We start from the raw sequence: 18,548 nt of genomic DNA, 5'->3' as shown, positions 1-18,548 counted from the left end.
TATAATCAGCTTAAGAGGAACTATTTTCTGAAGTAAAATGTATGTAATTGGTGCAGTTTTAATGAGATAAAAATATAATCACTAATCTTTTGTTTATAGATTTAAGCGTTCTTTAGAAAGTATTTAAACTATGTAATTTAGGATTTAGTTAAGGTTGTGAATATGTTTGGGGTGCCATTTTTTTTTTGTTGTATGCTGGTGTTTTTCTTTTTTTTTTCCCCCACAAAAAGCCACAGCTCTCAAGCCTGAGCTCTTGTGCTTCCTCTCTCATATTTGAGAGCTTTATGTCAGTGTAATTTTATATGACATCCCTTTGCCTTCCTCCTCCTCTCCCATTCAGATCCTTCTCAGAAGGTGGAATTGCTGTAAGATTGGTTTTGCTTTGATGTGAGACATCCCACACATTCCTGGCATCCTGGAGGTCGGCTGTGAGGCAGGAGATGGAGCTGGCAATTTCCTTTTGTTGTGGCGACAACAATCTTTATTTCATTTGCTTGTGTTTAAACACTGGTAAAGGCACTTAGCCCAGGTAAATTATTCCCTGACAGTTTGGGAATTGTGCATGGGGAATTTTCCTGGGGACACAGCTGCAAGGACATCTTCCCACCCATGCAGACTGAGGAGATGCTGGCAGCTCCTTTCTATTCTTCACGTGTCCTCTGCTTTGGGCACATCAGGTTGCTGAGTGTTGGGACAACATTCAGGCCTGCACACTCACATGGTTTGCTGGATTTGGTGTAAAATATCCATGACAGGGAGGCCAGGGCTGTCAGAGCAGAGCTAGACTCAGTTTTATTCTTTCCTGCCTCCATACTTTAGTATTTCTGAGGTGCTTTTAAGCATTGCAAGTGTTCCCAGCTGTTTTCAGGTTCTGACAAAGCAGCACAGCTGGAATCCAGGTGTGCTGTCCCATTCAGTGCCTCCTCCTTCCTGGGAGCCCAGGGAAGGCACAGCAGAGCACAGAGCTCCTCAGTGATGCAGGCAGGTAGGGCTGTGAGAAAACTGCCCCAGGAATATTTTTGGATGGCGAAAGGATTATAGCTGAACTTGAAATATTTTGTGAAATTATGCCAGTGGTGCAGAAAATCGGTTATAGAGGGAAAATCCTGTGCTCATCCCATCTTGATGTATTCTACTCACACATTTTCAGGATTAAATATTCCTCCTTCAAGAAAAAGTCTTTGAAAGTACTTCTTTCTATCATCTGCAAACTTCAGTCCACATAGGGTCAAGGAAAGTCCCTCAGGGGACCATATCCCCCTTTCCAATTGAAACAATCTCATACTTAATATCTCAAAATCTCCTTTCTGGGTAGAATTCCCAGCCTTTTCCCATCTCCTGGAGCTGTGAACACCCCTAGGGTGTGAACTCCAGGTACTGCAAGACAAATGTAGGTGACAGTGCTAGAGTCTCATCTGCACCAACACTTGCTAAATCAACAAGTTTCAGCACTAATAAAACCTAGGTACTTTTACGCTTTGGTATCTTTTTGCAGCAGGGTTTTGTATACAAGGTAAAATGTTTGTGATTGTTCTTTTTGGGTTGACAGGAGTTGCCCAGTCTGTCTTGCACCTGTGTTCACCAAGAACAAACAGTGCAGCTGCATTTTTTTTGCATGAGTGAGAATATTAATAAAGTCTCCATCCTTTACCTGGCTGTTACTTTGGGGAAAATTATAAGCTTTTAGTTCATTTTTGGGACTTGTAATCTCCTTTCAGATACACTAATTCTGAGTAAAAGCCTTAGAAGTTACTGGCAGCTAAGTGAGATTAAAACTGGGATTACTTTTAGTCCTACACTAGTTAAAAGTCATCGTTTGGTTTTTGTTTTTTTTTTTACTCTTATCCATTATTTAGATTAGGTTTTGCATAAATGAAAGCCATGTTGAAGAGCTTTTCTATGTATTTTACATCAAGGCTGAAGGGGTAAAACACATCTATTCAAAAAGGAAAGGGAACACAAAAGAAAAAGTATCTTGAATACTTCTGTTCTTAGTGAGTCTCCAGGCAACTCCTGGCTGAGGGCAAAGCTAAATTAAATTATTGCAGTGGCAGACTGATACATATATAATACATATTTACACACACACCCCCCTCAGGAGCTATTTTTAACACATGTGCACCTACCATACCTTTCATCTGACAGCTTTATTTGAATCCAGGCTATTCACTGGGAATAAGCAGCTAATTAATTTATCACATGAATATCAAATATGCAATTAGTCCCAGAGCACTCAGTATTCCAGCCATGGCCACTGTGGCAGCCTCCTCACTGCCAACAATGACTCCCAGGAATGAGTCCCATTCAGTGCCTGACCTGTTGTGGAAGGACATAAATGGGTTTGCCATATGCTGCTTGATATTGTACTAATAATTCTTCCTTTCTCCTTGTGTTCATGCATGTGTGCAGTCAGCTAATGGGTTCTCCTCAATCACAGCAGTGTGAAGGAAGGAAAGGAGTGTTTAGGAGATTAGAGGATGCTGTGGTCACAAAGCCCTGAGATGAAAATTTCTGTGTAAAGACAATTCTAAAGGAGCACACATGTATGTGTTTCGCTTGGTAAGGCAAGAGGGAACAGCTGAAACTGCAGACAGCAAGGTCAGAGTGAGGTGTTGGGTGGAAATTAAAGGGCTAATGAAGGTTATGACAAGGGGAGATGGCATTGTCCCTGTTACCTGCTGGGGAGTGAGGGGACCAGCACCTGGAGAATACTCAGGCACAGCTGATGATGTCCTGGAGGGGACAGTGGCAGCTCCAAACTCTCAGGCTCCTCTGGACCACCCTGTGACTGTGTTTCTTCAAAAGCCTCATCCCACTTGGCAGCTGCACTGCCTTCCTCAACAGCAGGCTCAGGGATCAGACAAGCTCCTAAGCTGATCAGATGGAGCTGAAGCACGTTTATTTACTGTAAAGTAAACATCATTACTGCTGCCCTTGAGATATTTTGTAATTAAGTACAATTTCCCATGCTGGCAAACCTAGTGCCATTTATAGAAATGCTAATTTCTGTTGTTTCATGGCTAGCTCTGAAGTTTTAACCTTGGAGAAGATTCTGGGTGTTGAACAGTTTTAAAGATCAGTAAATGTTACTGTGCTCGTAGAAAAGCCTTGCAAGATCATGTCCAGCTCCATTCTTTGCAGCTCTTTGGCAGTATTTTACAGCACGGCAATTAGAAATGGTTTCTGTCAGAGTGGAACATTAGAGGACATTGTTATACAGCACTGGAGCATTTGGTCATAAATGTTTCAATTTGTGGTAGAATCTAAACTAATAAAGCATTAAAAACAAGGCAAAGAAATTTCAGTACTTTTTCAAACACTTCGTCTTAGTCTAAGGACATGGTTTTACAGGGGTGATATGAGGTTTAATGAGAAGTGGGGATCTATCAGTGCTTTTGTTTTTATCAAGTTGTATTTCATTTCTTAATTTTGTTTAATGTCTGTGGCTTTTGATGGATATTTTATAAGTTGCTAAAGTAATAGCTCATAAATAAAGCACAACATCCATTCTTTGGGTTTCAAAATGTAGGCCATTGTGTTCCCAGCATCAAGCTGCTAGTTTAAATGCTAGTATGGAAATCAGTCCTTTGGATTAATCACCAAATAAAGCAGAGGATGAAATAGTGGGGTTTGGCTGAATGAAAGTCTATGATGGTTGTGGGGGGAAGGAGTTTGTTAATAGCCAACATGAAATCCTTGTTTTATAAAAAGTGCCATGTGGACATGCTGTAGCATCCTGAAACAATGAGTTTTGCATTCACTCATAGTGGATCTATCAGTCAGCCTCAATGGAAGTTTAACAGCAACTTTTTTGTAGCTGTAATAACAGGCCTGAAAGCCAGCCCTAATCTCTTAGGGTGTTAGCTGTAAACAAATGCCATCCTGCATAAAAATGCCTTTCCTGTATATTTTTTTTTCCCCTAAAGATTGAAGGAAATGCTTTATAAAAACAATTCTGTTCAAGCACTTAAGGGACACTAATTGCTTTTAATTTCAGTGTGCGATGGTCCTTATCCAAGGGAAGTATGCTGCATGGGCTATAAAGCATTTTTATATCATATAGGGTTTAACAGAGCATGCCTGGAGTTAGCTGAGCTGCCTGCCTGGTTCCCTGCTCTCTATTATCCTTCACCATGATTAAACACGCAGCGTTTCACTGCCTGATGGTGAAGGGCATCCAGCAAAGATCACTGAGCTCCTCTCTGCTGCCTGCCTCTGAGCAGAGATGTGTTTCTCTGTTTGCTCAGCCACCTTTGGGGCAGAGCACTGCTGTGTCACAGGGTGATCACAGTCCTTGCAAAATTGACCCTCTGCTATTCTTTTCATGTCCCCACAGCAGAAAGATCAGCTCCAGTGACAGCCGGGGCCTGCGCCTCTGGAACTTTCTTTTTAAGTGCCTTATGAAGCTAATATAAAAGTCTTTCCTGCCCTCAGAAACAGCAGAGGCAAATATCCTCTCTAGAAAGAGATGACAGTGATTGTTTCCCCACCATCCCTTTGGTCTTGGTGTGCAGCACTGGATTGACAGCACTCTGTGCATCCACATCCACCTTCCACAGAGCAGTGCTTGGGATTGTGCTGCCTTTGCTCAGAGCTTATCTCATGTAATTCAAGGTCAGCCCAGTCATCTCAGCCCTGTCTAGAAGGCCAGTCCATTTCCACATGTTCACATTTTTGCTCCCTTTGCTCCCAATGCTGCTGCTGCCTCATGGGCACCCCAAAGGTGCATCTCAGGATGCTCATCTCCGTGGGAAATGAGCAGGCAGATGTCCACAGTTAGGTGAAAAACTGGCAGCAGGTTTATTCAAGCCTGAAATAAAACCAACTCTCAAACCCTTTTCTGTGTTGACATTGGAGCAGCCTCTCACAGTGCCTGTGCTGCTAGAAAGCTGCTGCTGGCAGCTTTTCAACACTTGGCCACAGCATCCTTTCCATCTTCAGTGTTTCCTGTTCAGGCCACAGGCTGCTCCTCCTCCTCTGTTTGGAAATCTCTTAAGATACCAGATATTGCCAGAAATCAATTATTATGTTCTTGAGATACTTGCTAGGCACCTTAGGGAATGTTGAAGTGCACGCTCCTGGAGATGTTTTAAATCTGCTTGCAAGGGGCTCTGGAAACCAGCACAGGGTTTAATTGTGGAGCTCTAAGTGCTGGCTTGTCCCTCCTGTCCTCAGGAAAACCTGCTTCTGGGAAAGCATCTCTCTGAAGCATCTGATTCCCTCTGTGGAAAGGATGGACCTGGTGCCTGATCAATCAGAAAGCCACATGGATAATTTTAAAGCTTCCAGGTCTAGTTCTGGTCCTGATCAGAAATCAGTAGACTGAAATACATACACATATTTGGCAGTTTTGTGCTGGAAAATGGATTGTTGATGTCTTTTTGTTGATGTCTATTTCTTACAAATAGATGGAAAGTGTAAAGTGATTGTGCATTTATCTTAAACTGCATGAGATTTTTAACATCACTGAGCCATGACCCCATCCTGAAAACATAATTTTCTTTTTCCTCCAGTCTTATTTAAGTGGTTTAAATGCCCTTTGTCATCTCCTGTTACATAACCAACTTGACACATGTGATTACTATCATGAAAATACATTATCTACCCTGATAATATGTATATAGGTCTGAGGAAGGATAACCAGTTCTACTTGTGGCCAAGGATATGAATTCTGTTTTGCTTTACAATGTCTGTGATTAAATGATTGCTATTTGAAAGAAAGATTTATATTCCATCAGTAGAATGACTTTTAAAAAACCAAACCTTTCCAAAATATATAGTAGAATTGACCCCCTGCTATTCTTTTCAGTGAACTCCAATCTCATTCATAACCTCAGCACAAAATATTCTGTTAAAATTTGCAGAGACCCAAAGTATTTTTCTCACAGTAACACTTTCCAGTTGTGCTTCAGCCTGAGTAGGATCGGAAGCAGTGACCAGAAAGTCTCTCTGCCATTTTCAATCCCCTGAGCCATCTCACCATTTTCTACATTTACTTTTCAGAAATTAATTTTTAAAAAAGCAATTGTTTCTGCAAACAGCCCTTTGAATTCCAACCCATTGGCACTTTAGAGCATTATTGCAAATTATTCAATTTATATGCATAGTCAAGCCTACATCATTATCCCCATAGTCTACTAAGGCAGGAAGAGAGAGAGAAAAAAAACCCTAAACCCAACTCAAAACAAACAACATTCAGGAAAAAAAGACAAGAAAAACAAAGGCAGAAAGCTGACCACTATTCCAGGAAAATATTTTTCACTAGGCTGACAAAAATCCCTAAACCCCTTTCATCAAGGTGATCTTTCTTGGAAAGTCAATGTAAGGAAAGATTCAAATGACTCCAGTAAAACTCTAAAGATATACTGTATTATGAGCACTAATTAATGCAAATATTAATGGTTTTGGCTTCAGATGAGATGATCCAGCATTCTTAAAAATTAATAAAAATTATTACAGAGACTTACTGTATATCTGAACATGTTCCAACTTAGCAGCTCATCATTATGCACAGAATAATTGTCTGCTCATTTGCATCCTGTGAATTTTAAGGCCTTTTAACTGCACGTGTTACTTTCCCATCCAAGTTTTTGTGCACTCCAAGCTTGTGATGGGAAATAAGGAGTAACAAGGAATGGATAGCCCTGGATAGAGTGTGAGGAGTGCCACTATTCCTCCAGTTTGGTGGGTTCAGTGTGCACACACTGCTGGAAAAAACAAGTGAGAAGGTGATGGGAGAGCTGAGTCCCCAGTCTGCAAGGCCTGGAGACAAACACTCAAAACACAGGGCACATTTATCAGTGCCAACAGATGTGCAAGGATTAATGGCATCTTTTTTTCAAATGGAATCAATTAGAGAAACAAATGAGTTTTTTCTAGCCCTGTGCCAAATCCACTGTATGGACAAACTCCTTTGTAGAAGGGGAAGTTGGATGCTTTTGGCTTGAAGTATTTGAGCTTGCTGAGACCTGTGAGGAGATAGAACAAAAAAATACAGAACAGGAGGATTGGAGGTGAAGAAAATCATGGAATGATAGAATATCCTGAATTGGAAGGAACCTGCAGGGATTGTCAAGTCCAACTCCCTGACCAACAGAGCCCCAAGAGTCCCACCAGTCAATGCTTGTTGAATTCTGGCAGGTTTGGGGCAGTGACCTCTGCCCTGGGGAGATCCTCAGCCCTGCCCACAGAGAGTGATTTTAGCAAGGTGCTTCCTTTACAGCTTTCTTGTTTGCAATGTGTCCATAAACAGGGGCTTTCTCCTCAGGAAAGGGAACCCAGGAATGGGTCTGCTACTCTCAGCTGTAAAGGAAAGGCAGAAGTGAAGGTTTCTGAGGTATCTGCACTCCTGCCTGTGCTGGCTCTGCTCCTGGACAGTGAATAAGAAAGGCCACATAATGCAGACTTTTGGAAGTGGAGGAGCTGCTAAATATTTGCATCTCCTCAGAATGGGTTGAGCCATTTCTGTGGAGGTTTTGTGGATGTCCTGTGGTCTGTGAAAGCCCAGCAGAAGGAGCAGGGATGGCTGCCTGGTGCTTACTCGTAGTCACAGGGAGTCAGCTGTAAATTGCTCTCTCTGCACCCTGCCCTGCCTTACAGCTCAGGCTCTTTCCCAGCAGGCACTTCTGAATTGCTTTCTGCTGGCTTTCTGATTTGGTTTACTTAGAGAAGCTATTAATTACAAGTTGGTAAGGTCTCAAATGAGGTCTAGACCAGCTGCTCTGAAGACACAGATAAGCTGCTGGGTGATGATGGCTCTTGGCTGCTCCTGACCTGGCTTGCATTTGGGCAGCTGCTTTGTTCTGTAATGAGCAATCCCACAAGCTATCCAGTCTCCAAAAACAAGCTTTTTAAAAATTAGAGTGTACTTCTAAGACTTAGCTCACACTGTTTATAGAGCTGATTGCCCTCGAGTTCACCTTGGGCCTAATTGGCTTACTGGCTTAATTAACAAAGTGCTTATTAATGTCTAGTGGTAATTAATTTTCAAGGGATTATTTTCTATTAAGATCATGAGTACAGTATTAACACTGTACAGCTGTGATTCTGGAGAACCAACAAGTAGAGGGTTGTGGGAGGTTTTCTTTTATGTATTCAGCAAAATTTATTTATTTGGTCATATTGTGCTGATTTGCCCTGCAGCTATAATAATTAGCATCTGTATAAGACTGGGAGCTGCATACTGAGATTAGGGCTTGCTTGGAACAATGGAATGATAGTTTTTATTGGACTTAAAAAAATATATGATGGGTTGATGAGCAAACAAATTATGTTTGTCAGAGAACATGGTATTGGAATGGTGATGAGCCTGCATTTTGCAAATTCAAGTGAGCTGCTTGGTGTTTTAATATTTATAGGTGCATGAAAGCTGGAATATAGGCACCAGAGCCTGAGACCTAGCTATAACCCACGGGCTCATTTCATAACATGATATTTAATTAATGTGTGTTCTAATGGCACAGTCTTACTGCCATGTGAAGCTGGGAAAGGCTAAGGATCTCTCCTGCCCAGCATCAGTAATAGTTGCTTAGAGAAAACATGGAAACCCAGGGCATGTAAAGGCAAACCACTCTGGGCACAAACTCATTGCTTTTGGCTGTCTCTGGCTTTTGGAGAAGCAGAGCCTTTGATGGTTATTAGTCATTGACAGGCTTTTCTTTTGTGAGTCTGTCTTTTTGGAACCTGTTTACGCTGTTTTGTGTGTCTGCATGTCCTGTGGCACTGAGTTCCCCAGTCTGTGCATGGCTTGAAAATTCACTGCCTTTCCTTTCTCATAAAACATGTATGTGCTGTTTTTTCCAAGTGTTCCCTACTTCTTGCATTCTAAGAAACAGTGAGTGATTAATCACCCCTTGTTTATCTCCATCCTACCTGAGACTGTATAGACCTCTCTGCCAGCAGCCCACAGGGCAGTCTTTTTCTTTCTTACTTGAAGAATCCCTGTTGCTTCATCCTCACACTCTGCATACTTTTCCTCATCCTTGTTGCTTTCATTTTGGAGAAAAGGTGACTAGGATATATGATGAAGGTACGTAAAACTGAGGAGATGCAGATGAAACTTTACTTTAGAGAATCTCTAAATCACACCTTGCCACAAGGCGAGAAGAAACACACTAGTCCTTCTTTTAGCCTGTTTTTCACATTACCAAATACTGATCACTTGCAGACAGAACCCTCAGCTGGGCTGTGGGATTGTGGATTGCTTCTAATGTACCAGTTTCATATTTTTCTCTATTTCTTCATCCAGTGGTTCTCTAGATTGCCTTTCACATTCCTTATTTCTAGTATGCTTGGAAATGTTTATATCAGCTTTTGTGTCTTTATTCAATAGTTCTTTAAGATTATCATTTTCCCCAATCTTATAATTGTATGACTTGCTTCTGTTTTCTTGTTTGTGCAAGGCTTCTGTGTTTTCACATGTAATGTTTTACTACTGATACCTTCTTTATTCTGTGTTTTACTGTGACAGCTTTTACTGGGGGGGAGGTGTTTTAATGTTGCTTGGGTTTGGTTTTTTTCTGGTGTATACTTGGAGTGTGTTAATTCATGGTTTGTCAAAGATTTGAAAGATCTGCCTGACACTCAGCAAAGAGCAGGTTCTTCACCCCTGTTTTGCAAGAGCAAAACCCCCCAAATCTTCCTCTTCTCATGCACTATCTGTGTGGCATTTGGGGAACAGAAATTAGAAGGTGAGAATTCACCCCTCCTCAGAGTCACCAGCACATCTGAGCTGTGTAAGACCCACTGGTGCTCTGCAGAGCTGGTGGGAGGGAGGCTGACACCCTGCTCAGGCTCTGTGCTGTCATTCTGCCACCAGGAGAGTTTCACCTGGGGTATCTCCTTTAAAAAATTCTGTGGCCAAGTCACAGGGGGTTGCTGTAGCTGTGTCTGCCTCCCCATGGCACTTGTACCTGCAGCAAATAAAACTGAGGAACCATTCTTTATTCTATGTTCTGGTACTGAGACATCCCCCAAAATAATAACAATAATATCATCAGCAATTACATGTCAGTGATAAAAACTGGCACCTCTAAGTTAACATGAAGAATGTTCATCACCTCTCTAGAACAGGCATTCACATTTAGCTCTGTTTTACAGTTTTGTAATAAAACCTTTGGTTTTTTCCCCTTCCCCCTATAACATGCTATAAAATAACCAAAAGCAATCAACCAAGTGTGAATGCAATAAAGAGCTCCATTCAGATTTATTATGGAAACATGAAAGGGAAAGTTTAATATACACTATAGTGAAATAAGACAAATGTATTCAGCCAACATGTAATTGTGTCTGAATTTTATAACTTGACTGGTATTGTGAGGTACATGCTGACACCAAGTCACTGAATTTTATATATCATCCAATTAATAACCTCTATTTCTCTAATGTCTGAGATCCCAATTGGTCTCAGGCATTTAACTAGCTATTACATGAAGTCAGGCTCATGGATTTAGTCAGTTTGGAGAGGGAGCAGGGGATTACAATCAGAGGTAGGGCATGTTAATTTTATGCTAATTGTCCTTGTTGCCTCTGCACACAGCTGAAAACCACAGCTCTCATGAGTGTCTGTGAGAAACACAGACGTGCACATGTTCAGAAAAGAAACTCGTGTTCCAGCAGTCCTGGTGGAAAACCATCTTGCTGCTGGGTGAATCCTTTTAAATGTTATTGGGTTTTTTTTACTGAGCAGAGTAAACACAAAAAGGACAGTCTGTTCCTGTAACACACTTTCATTTTAAGGTTGCATAAGCAATACTCACCACTTAGTTCCTAGGAAATTAAATACGTGAGGCGTAATATCAGTACCTCGGCTTCCTTCTATTCAAGTACCTGCACCCAGAAATGATGGCAAAGGGTGAGGACAAAATGTCGTTTTTAGTGCTGAATTAAGGTCTCCAGGACACAGACTGCCCCTTATTTCTAGCACAGAGGGCCTCAGCAGGAAGAAACTCTGGCTTCTGTTTCAACAGAAATAAATCAGGGTAACCATATGCTGAGTGCCAGCAGCACTGCAATGAGCATTCTGTACGTCTGTAAGGGCTGAGGCTGCTTTTCCTTGGCCTGCAGACAGAGCAGCACGTGTGTGCAAACCCCTGAAAGGCACGGGGACGTGGCTGCTGTCCCTGGCTGGGCTGTGAAACGTGTGACAGCTGAAAAAGCCTTTTGTCTGCCTGTCGTGCAGCAGCGAGGCTTGGCAGCGTGCTGGGGGCTGCAGAGGATGCAGCTGATTACTCCATCCCATCCTCTTCTCTGGAGTGCTTTCCTTCTCTTTTTATTTCTCTCCTTTTGCCTTGCTCCTCTCAATGGAAGCCAGTGATTGAGTGTGCTCTGGAGAGTGGCAATGGGAGCTCTCACACCCCCAGCCAGGCCAGGAGTCACTGCAGCCGCTCTCCCCAGCCTCTGCACAGTCAGGTCCTGATCCTTTCAATGGATTTATCCCCAGGGATGTGAACTAAATGATTCAAAATATTTGGTTGCCTTACATGCAAGTGCAACCTCTTGAAATCCTGGGAATGTCCCAATTTTTTGTGTGGTGCATTAAAGGACAAGTCAGGCACAGGGATGCAGCACTCACAGCTGATGCTCTTGATGCCCTCTCTGAAATGCAGGCATCTCCTGGGTTGGAAACAATGACACAAGCTTGGCTGGTCCCTGATGGACTTGTTGTGAAACAGAATAAGTAAACTCTGATTTTGGGTATGATTGTCTCAGTACAGTACAGTACAGGCAAAGAGGATGACTATTGTGAATGACATATGCTTTGCTAATTGGGTCCAAATCTGGCTAATTGGGTTCAAATCTGTGACCATGCCCACCAGGACCTGCAGAAGATGTTCTGTAAATAGCTGTGCCTTTGGACCTGGCCTCTGCTACTTGAGAAACCAGGAGTGCTTTACAGAGCAGACACAACCATGGCCTAACCACGGCTGCAAATTGTGTTACTGCCCTTGGCTGGAAGAGCAAACAGTACATGAGAGAGGATTTTCCAGAAGCAAAGCCATAGAACAGTTTTCCCTTCACAGGAAAAAGTTCTGCTGGGTCAGTGTCAGGGGGAACATTTTTGTAACTGGTTCCCTGGGCATGACTGGTTTTTCTCCATGGATGAGAGATCTTTAGAGATAGACATGGAGGGAATGGAGAGAGTATAAACCCAAAGCCTGTGTTTGATGTGCCAGGTTCTAGAAACTTCATGGGATTTACAGAAATTCATTCGGTACCTGAAACAATCTCTGGATTTAGTTTTGATTTCCCTGTGGTGATAAACATTGAAAAACTTCAATGGCTTTTTTAGAAACTTCTTTGTCTGCCATCTTGGTATGGAGAATACATCAAAAAGGGCTGGTTTGTGGTTCAGCCCTTCATCTTTTTGTTTTGTCTAGTCCACAGTACACGCAGCAGCTGCTTTCCCAAGTATTTCTGTAAATCTACCAGCTATAACCAGGTAATTTAGGGAAACATAACAGCATCAGGAGTGGTTTTGGTTTTTTTGTTGGTTTGGTTTTGTTGGGTTTTTTTACAAATATTGTTTTGATCTCTTTGAAAAAGTTGCATTTCTTTTCCCACCTGAAGTAAGTCTCTAGCTTGGTTTTTCATTTTAATTTATATGATTGCCTTTACTTACCCCAAAGAAATTTAACCACTCTGGCAGAGACAGCCAACTATTTTGACTGGCAGAATAGATGTAGTACCCAAAGAAGCACTTCTTGCTGCATGAGGACAGAGAATACTTGACAAATGTTAAAACACTGTACATTACAGTATCCAGGAGAGAAAGCAGTTGTTCTTCACATTTTACAGAGCAGGAGCTGAAATTAATGGTTATAAGAATATGTCCTCTTAAGACTAATGGATTTTTGTCTCAGCATCACTGAGTTTCAGCAAGGAGCTGAGGGTCTTTAGACTTCACTTTTAGATTTTGTTCTTTACTGGAGCTGAACTTGTGGTTTTTAGGTATCATAGCGCTTTAATCTTGCAGGTGTTCTGGCCTCACTTGCATGGAGCACTACAAATATGTATCTGAAGTTGTGCAGCTGGTGAGCAGATCTTGATATGAAATCCAGACCTTTTGTGTGAACCTCCATTTCTGCAAAATTAATTTTGTTCTTTCTAAAGCTTAGCAGAGTGTTGTGCCCTTTAATTATGGTGCTGATCTGTCAAGCCAGACTTGGAAAATGTGTGGTTTTTACAAGGCTGATGGATCCCTTTGGTCTGTTCCCACTGTCTTGTTTGTTTGGATGGGACATGCCCCTCAAAGTAATGTCTCTCCCTTCCCAAGTGTTAAGGGGTGAGAAATATGTGTGAGAAAATGGGAATATGCTCTGAAATGCTCTTTTCTCCTTACCACCACGCCCTACCACATCCCATTTCCTCCTTCTGGGCAAATCTACCTGGCAGGTGTTCAGCAGTCACTGCCAGCTCTGTTAAAGATGCTGCAAGATGCCAAGAATATAATTCTAAAAACATTTTTGCTGCTGCCAGTGCTGGGGTTCCTCTCCTGCTGATAAAAGCTCCTGCCTGATGAAGTGTTGACTTGGGAACTGTCACAGTATCAGCAGTTTGGGTGTAGTGGGAAGGGTGGCTCTGGCCATCAGGATAGGAGAGGATGGGTCAGCCAGTGGCTTGTACAGCAAATTAAGTCAGCCCTGGGCGGTGGGAGATCAAAAGGAAGAGAAGTGCAAGGGTAAAGAGAGCTAGAGGTGAAATTTCCCAGAGCACCTGAGATCGTTTTGCATGCCCCCAGTGGAGCAGAGGTTCTAAAACAAATAAAACTGGACGTGTTACCAAAGTGAGCTGCCAACATTTCTGGTGTCCTAGGAAAAGTGCTTCCTCAGTGCACACTAAGGGCAGTGCTCAGCCTCCAAATGCTGAATATTTTATTTGGGATTCTATTTACTTCTTGAGGAAGCAGACTAGAAAAGCTCCCAGTGTGTTGCCTCTAGTTACTAATTTAAATTGAGATTAGAGCAGGAGCATATCCAGCCCCATCAGCTGGCCTTAAAACTTTCTGCACCTGGCAGTGTCTTCTGGCTGGGGCTCTCTTCGAGCTGAGAAGAATGCCTGGGAGATTTTCTACATCTGGCACAGGAGTGAGGGTGAAGGTAACATCTCTGAGGTTATGGGGAGCCATTTGCCTTTTCTCCCTTTCCACAGCAGTTACAAATCCATGGATATAGGAGGACTCCAGGAAGCTGCCCCAAAAACAGGTAGAGGGAGGGGATTCTGCCCCTCTGCTCTCAGCTTTGCTGAATTAAAATCCATGCAGGGGAAGGCTTAGAGAAGCATGTAAAGAAACCCACAGCAAGGTCTGAAAGACAAACTGCAGTACAGAATCACTCTCCCTGACTGCACAAAGAAGTACACTATTGAAAAATTATGCATTTTTTATCAGAGAAAAAAAATCTGAGCATAGCAAGGCTGCAAGGTAGTGAGCCAAAACAGAGCTAAACAACTATACAGAATCAGAAATGGAAAGAAAATGGTTGATTCTCAGAAATAACAAATAGCCATCATGTAAAAGACATGAAGCTTTTAAAAGCTCAAAGAACCCGCAAGATTACCTGGCCTGACACTACAGGCATCTGGCACATGAATCTTGGAAAACCATCATGGCTTAGGAACCTCAGCCAAGTTGTTCTGAGTCTGTCCAGAGCAATGTCCTGGCTCATTAACTCACAGGCCAGTGCAGTAGCATGTGCTTCAAAGGTTTTAAGTGTTTATCAATTGAATAAACCTTGTGGATAAGATTGTCAATAAATGAGAGATTTTAGCTTTACTATTTCTGCTCTGCTACTTGGATGATCTTGAACTTGTCTTCTGTTCAGGGTTCCTGGTCTCCTATTTGCATTTGTGGCTTTTGTGGCTTTCCACTGCAGATGCGAACATCAGCTCAGGTTCATTGACAGCTGCTTCCTGGACAGGACCAACATATTGTCCTCAGTGGGAGCAAACATTTCTGTCTCTGGACTCACATCCTCCATGACACAAACCTCATTTGGTAGCTGATTTTTTCTTCCATTATTAGAAACATAAAAGTCTAAAAGTTCTATTTCTCTGGCCACCTGATTATTTTACTGTGCCTTGTTCTTCCTATCTCCTTTGCACCTACTGTGAGATCAGGGTTTATATCCAAGGACTTGCAGAAGGTAAAAGATTTCATTAAAGGCTTCTGACAGTTCTTTTTTCTCTTACTGCATTTACTTCCTAAACTGATGGCTGTCTTTTTTTATAAGTTATTTATTTATTTGTTTATTTGTTTATTTATTATTATGTACATCCCAATAGCATCCTGATTTTCACAGTCCCTCTGTACCATGTAAGTAATATGTGATTTGATGATAGTGCATTATCATCCATTTTCTGTTACTTTTAAGTAGCAGAATTTTTCTCTGAACATTTTGATGCTTTTTCTGTGTTTCAACCTAATGTTTGTTTTCCTCAGTCTCTCCAACAGTATTCATTTAATCTTTTCTGTTCACAGTTTACCATACAAGTGGCCTGATTCTAAATAAATTATACCATCATTTAAAAACATGTGCTCAAATTTTATGCTGTGATTTTGATGGGAAATCAAATAGTGAAACAAAGGAAGTGAAAGTACAGACTGGTTCTAGAGTGGTTGGTAGTAAAATATTTCTCAGTCTAGACCAATTATATTTTAGTTATCATCCTCTTTTCCTTTACAGTCATTGGGACAATTTAGTGATTGATTTATCTGAATTTTTTTTCCTTTCCCCTCCATTTATAAAGAGAAGAACTGGGATTAGTATCAGGCCAGATTTTTCACTATTGTCCATGAAGGGGAATATGAACAGCTTCTTTTAGGATAGTTGGCCAAAGTTAGGACATGCTATGTGCTATAACATAGTTACATCATTTTTCTTTTGGATAAATGAGATTTACTGGCAGGACCTGGATCCTTCTGCAGAAATTCTAGTGGGAGATAGATGTGTATTGACATTGCTTAGAGCACTCAGTGTTTGACTTCACCCACCCTTACTCCTTTCTCAATAACCCAGAAAGGTGATGCAGCTTTCCTGAATGTGCTGTGATCCCATTTCCAGCCTTCATGCCCAAAGATCTCTTATCTGCAGCTGAAGAAGTAAGAGCTTTCTTCAGTTCTGTCCCAAATTGCTTCCTCTATTGCCACTCTTGTCACCCAAAGTGACAATTTTCATTTTTGTTCATCCTGGGGAACCCACTTCTCCCAGCCTCCTTGCTGTCCAAGTGGCCCTACAGCACGAGAGGGATGATCCTGCAGCAGTCCCAAAGCCCCAGGGGGAAAATGGTCACAGGAGAGGGAGCCAGGGGCACTCAGGACGCAGGGAATCAGGGAAAACCCGGCTGCTGGCCTGAAAGTGCTGAACCTTCCTTGAGGGAGGCCTCAGCTCAGCCAGAATTCATTCAGAACCAGGGAATGTTTTACAGGGGTAGCAAAGGACAAGTCCTGCCCACTTGAACCCAGCCTTTCAAATTTAATCTGCTCACTGCAGAGTGTGAAGGCACTTGTACGTTGTGAAGAGCAGTTATGAGAGCTCTTTTAAAACTGACAGAATGTCTTCATAAAGCTGTATCAAAAACTTGTCACTGCTCATGCTTTCAAAATATCATATCCTGAAGCATTTCAGCACTTCCAGGTGATTGGCAAGGGCTGGGAGCACACAGCCTCACTACTGGTTTTCTGAGGTGCTTTTGTGTCTGACTGGTTCTGTGTTTCTCTGAAAATGCTAAAATATCTAGAATTCAAGGCCAGGAAAACTGCAGAATGGATGTCCCACTCCAAGAGCACAAAAAAAAAGTTTAGATTTTACCCCTGATTTCCATGGAGAACATCTGAGTCTTTTTCATTTTCCAGTCATACATCAGACTGAATTTTGGCCACTCTTTGCTGTGGGGTTGTTCATATCCAAACCAGCTGGGCTGAACATGGTGTGCTGGGCTGGCAGAATGCTGGCTGTGTTACCAGGGTATGTTCCAGGAGAGTGTGCCATGCCTTAGAGGAGTATTAAAAGACCTTATAACAGGCATGAAAAGGTTAAAAAAACGATGTCACCATCTGCACCTAAACCAAGAATTTTCCAGTTGACTTCTCACTTTTCTATTTTCCTCTGAAAAATCTGAGAATCCCAGCTGATTTCCTAGATGCTATGAAAAGAGATTCTTGATACAGCCATATAAGTCTGCACTTGAATTACAGCTTAAAAATAAAAAATGACAGCCTTATCAGCTTGTTTGATGTGGCATTCAAACTGAAAGCTACAGCTCCCTCTTCAAATGTTGATAGTGAATTGTTGGAGGGGGAGAAACCTCTGCACTCAGAGGGAGAGAAACTCATGTCAGTCATGCCAGAGCATCAGGAAATGTTATGGGATCTGGAGGAAACCTGCCAAAAGCTGCACACTATTGCTTTTTAAATACTCAGCTATTCCTTAGTGGTGTGGTCTGGAGATCTTTAAATTCTGACTTAATTAGAAAGAAAAAAAGCATAAACAAATGGTCTCAATGTGGCCACATTTTAGCAGAAAGGGTTATTTTAGTTGTCATGAAACATTAATTCCCCTTTTGTGCATTTTTATATTAAAACACTAATGAATTTGTATGCCAAAACAAACTGCCCTTAATTATTCATGATATATAATTCATTAGGCCCCAGAGGGAAAGGGGAGGTCACGTGGTCAGCATGTGTCTCATTAACATGTGTGAAATGATAATGAAATTAGCAACGGATGGACAACAAATTGGAAGCAAGTTTGTTGTAACTGGAGGGAAAGAATTGCTGGAATTTTTTGCTCCCTAATGTATTTTTTGCAGAGCTTTACAGGCAGAACAACTGCAGCAAGTGTGGCAGGCTTCACACTGTCCCCAGACAGGGCTGCTGTGACAGGGAAGTGCCACATCTGTGTCTGTCCTGCTCTGTAGCTGAGGAAGTGGCTGTGGAGCAGGTGCACAGCTTTCATTATGCAGAGGCTGGGAATGGCCCATGGGGCTTCTTCAGTGGCAATCTCAGAACATCCAGATCATTTCAAAACCATCCAAACTTGGAGCACATCAGATTTCTGGTCAACCTGGAGCAGAGTGCTGCAAGAACCAGAAGCTGCAGGATGCTTCTGAAACCAACTTTCGGCAAATGTGCTCTTTCTGGTGATTATTCAACCCTTCAGCAGCTGGAGAGGCACTGGAATGTTTGCACAGAATGCACAGCACAAGCCTCTGTGGCTGGAGCTGAGTTAGGTTTTAGGGTATTTCGTGTGCTGATCAAGTTATTACTAGATGACAATGTGGCCACACTCATTCCACTCTCACTGCACTAATGTCTTCATCTTGAAACATGTCAAGCATGAATTTAGGACAGGAAACATAAGGGCTGAATAAGGCTGGGAGGCTTTCTTATAGGGATAAAAACAAAGAAAATAAAACTCAGGAAAAGCAAGCAAACCCTTACAAAATACAGACTGAGTTCACATTTTAGTCCTGTTGCCACTGTGTAAAAGCAGAGGAAATATTTGTATTGATCAGGGGAGACTTTGGAGTGTGTTTGAGGGCTTTTCTTGTGG

Source organism: Melozone crissalis, unplaced genomic scaffold (genome assembly GCF_028551555.1).
Source record: "Melozone crissalis strain CALT ecotype California unplaced genomic scaffold, PUWL_Pcris_2 ptg000033l_1, whole genome shotgun sequence".
NCBI classification, from domain to species: Eukaryota; Metazoa; Chordata; class Aves; order Passeriformes; family Passerellidae; genus Melozone; species Melozone crissalis.
Note: the sequence above shows the minus strand (reverse complement) of the source record.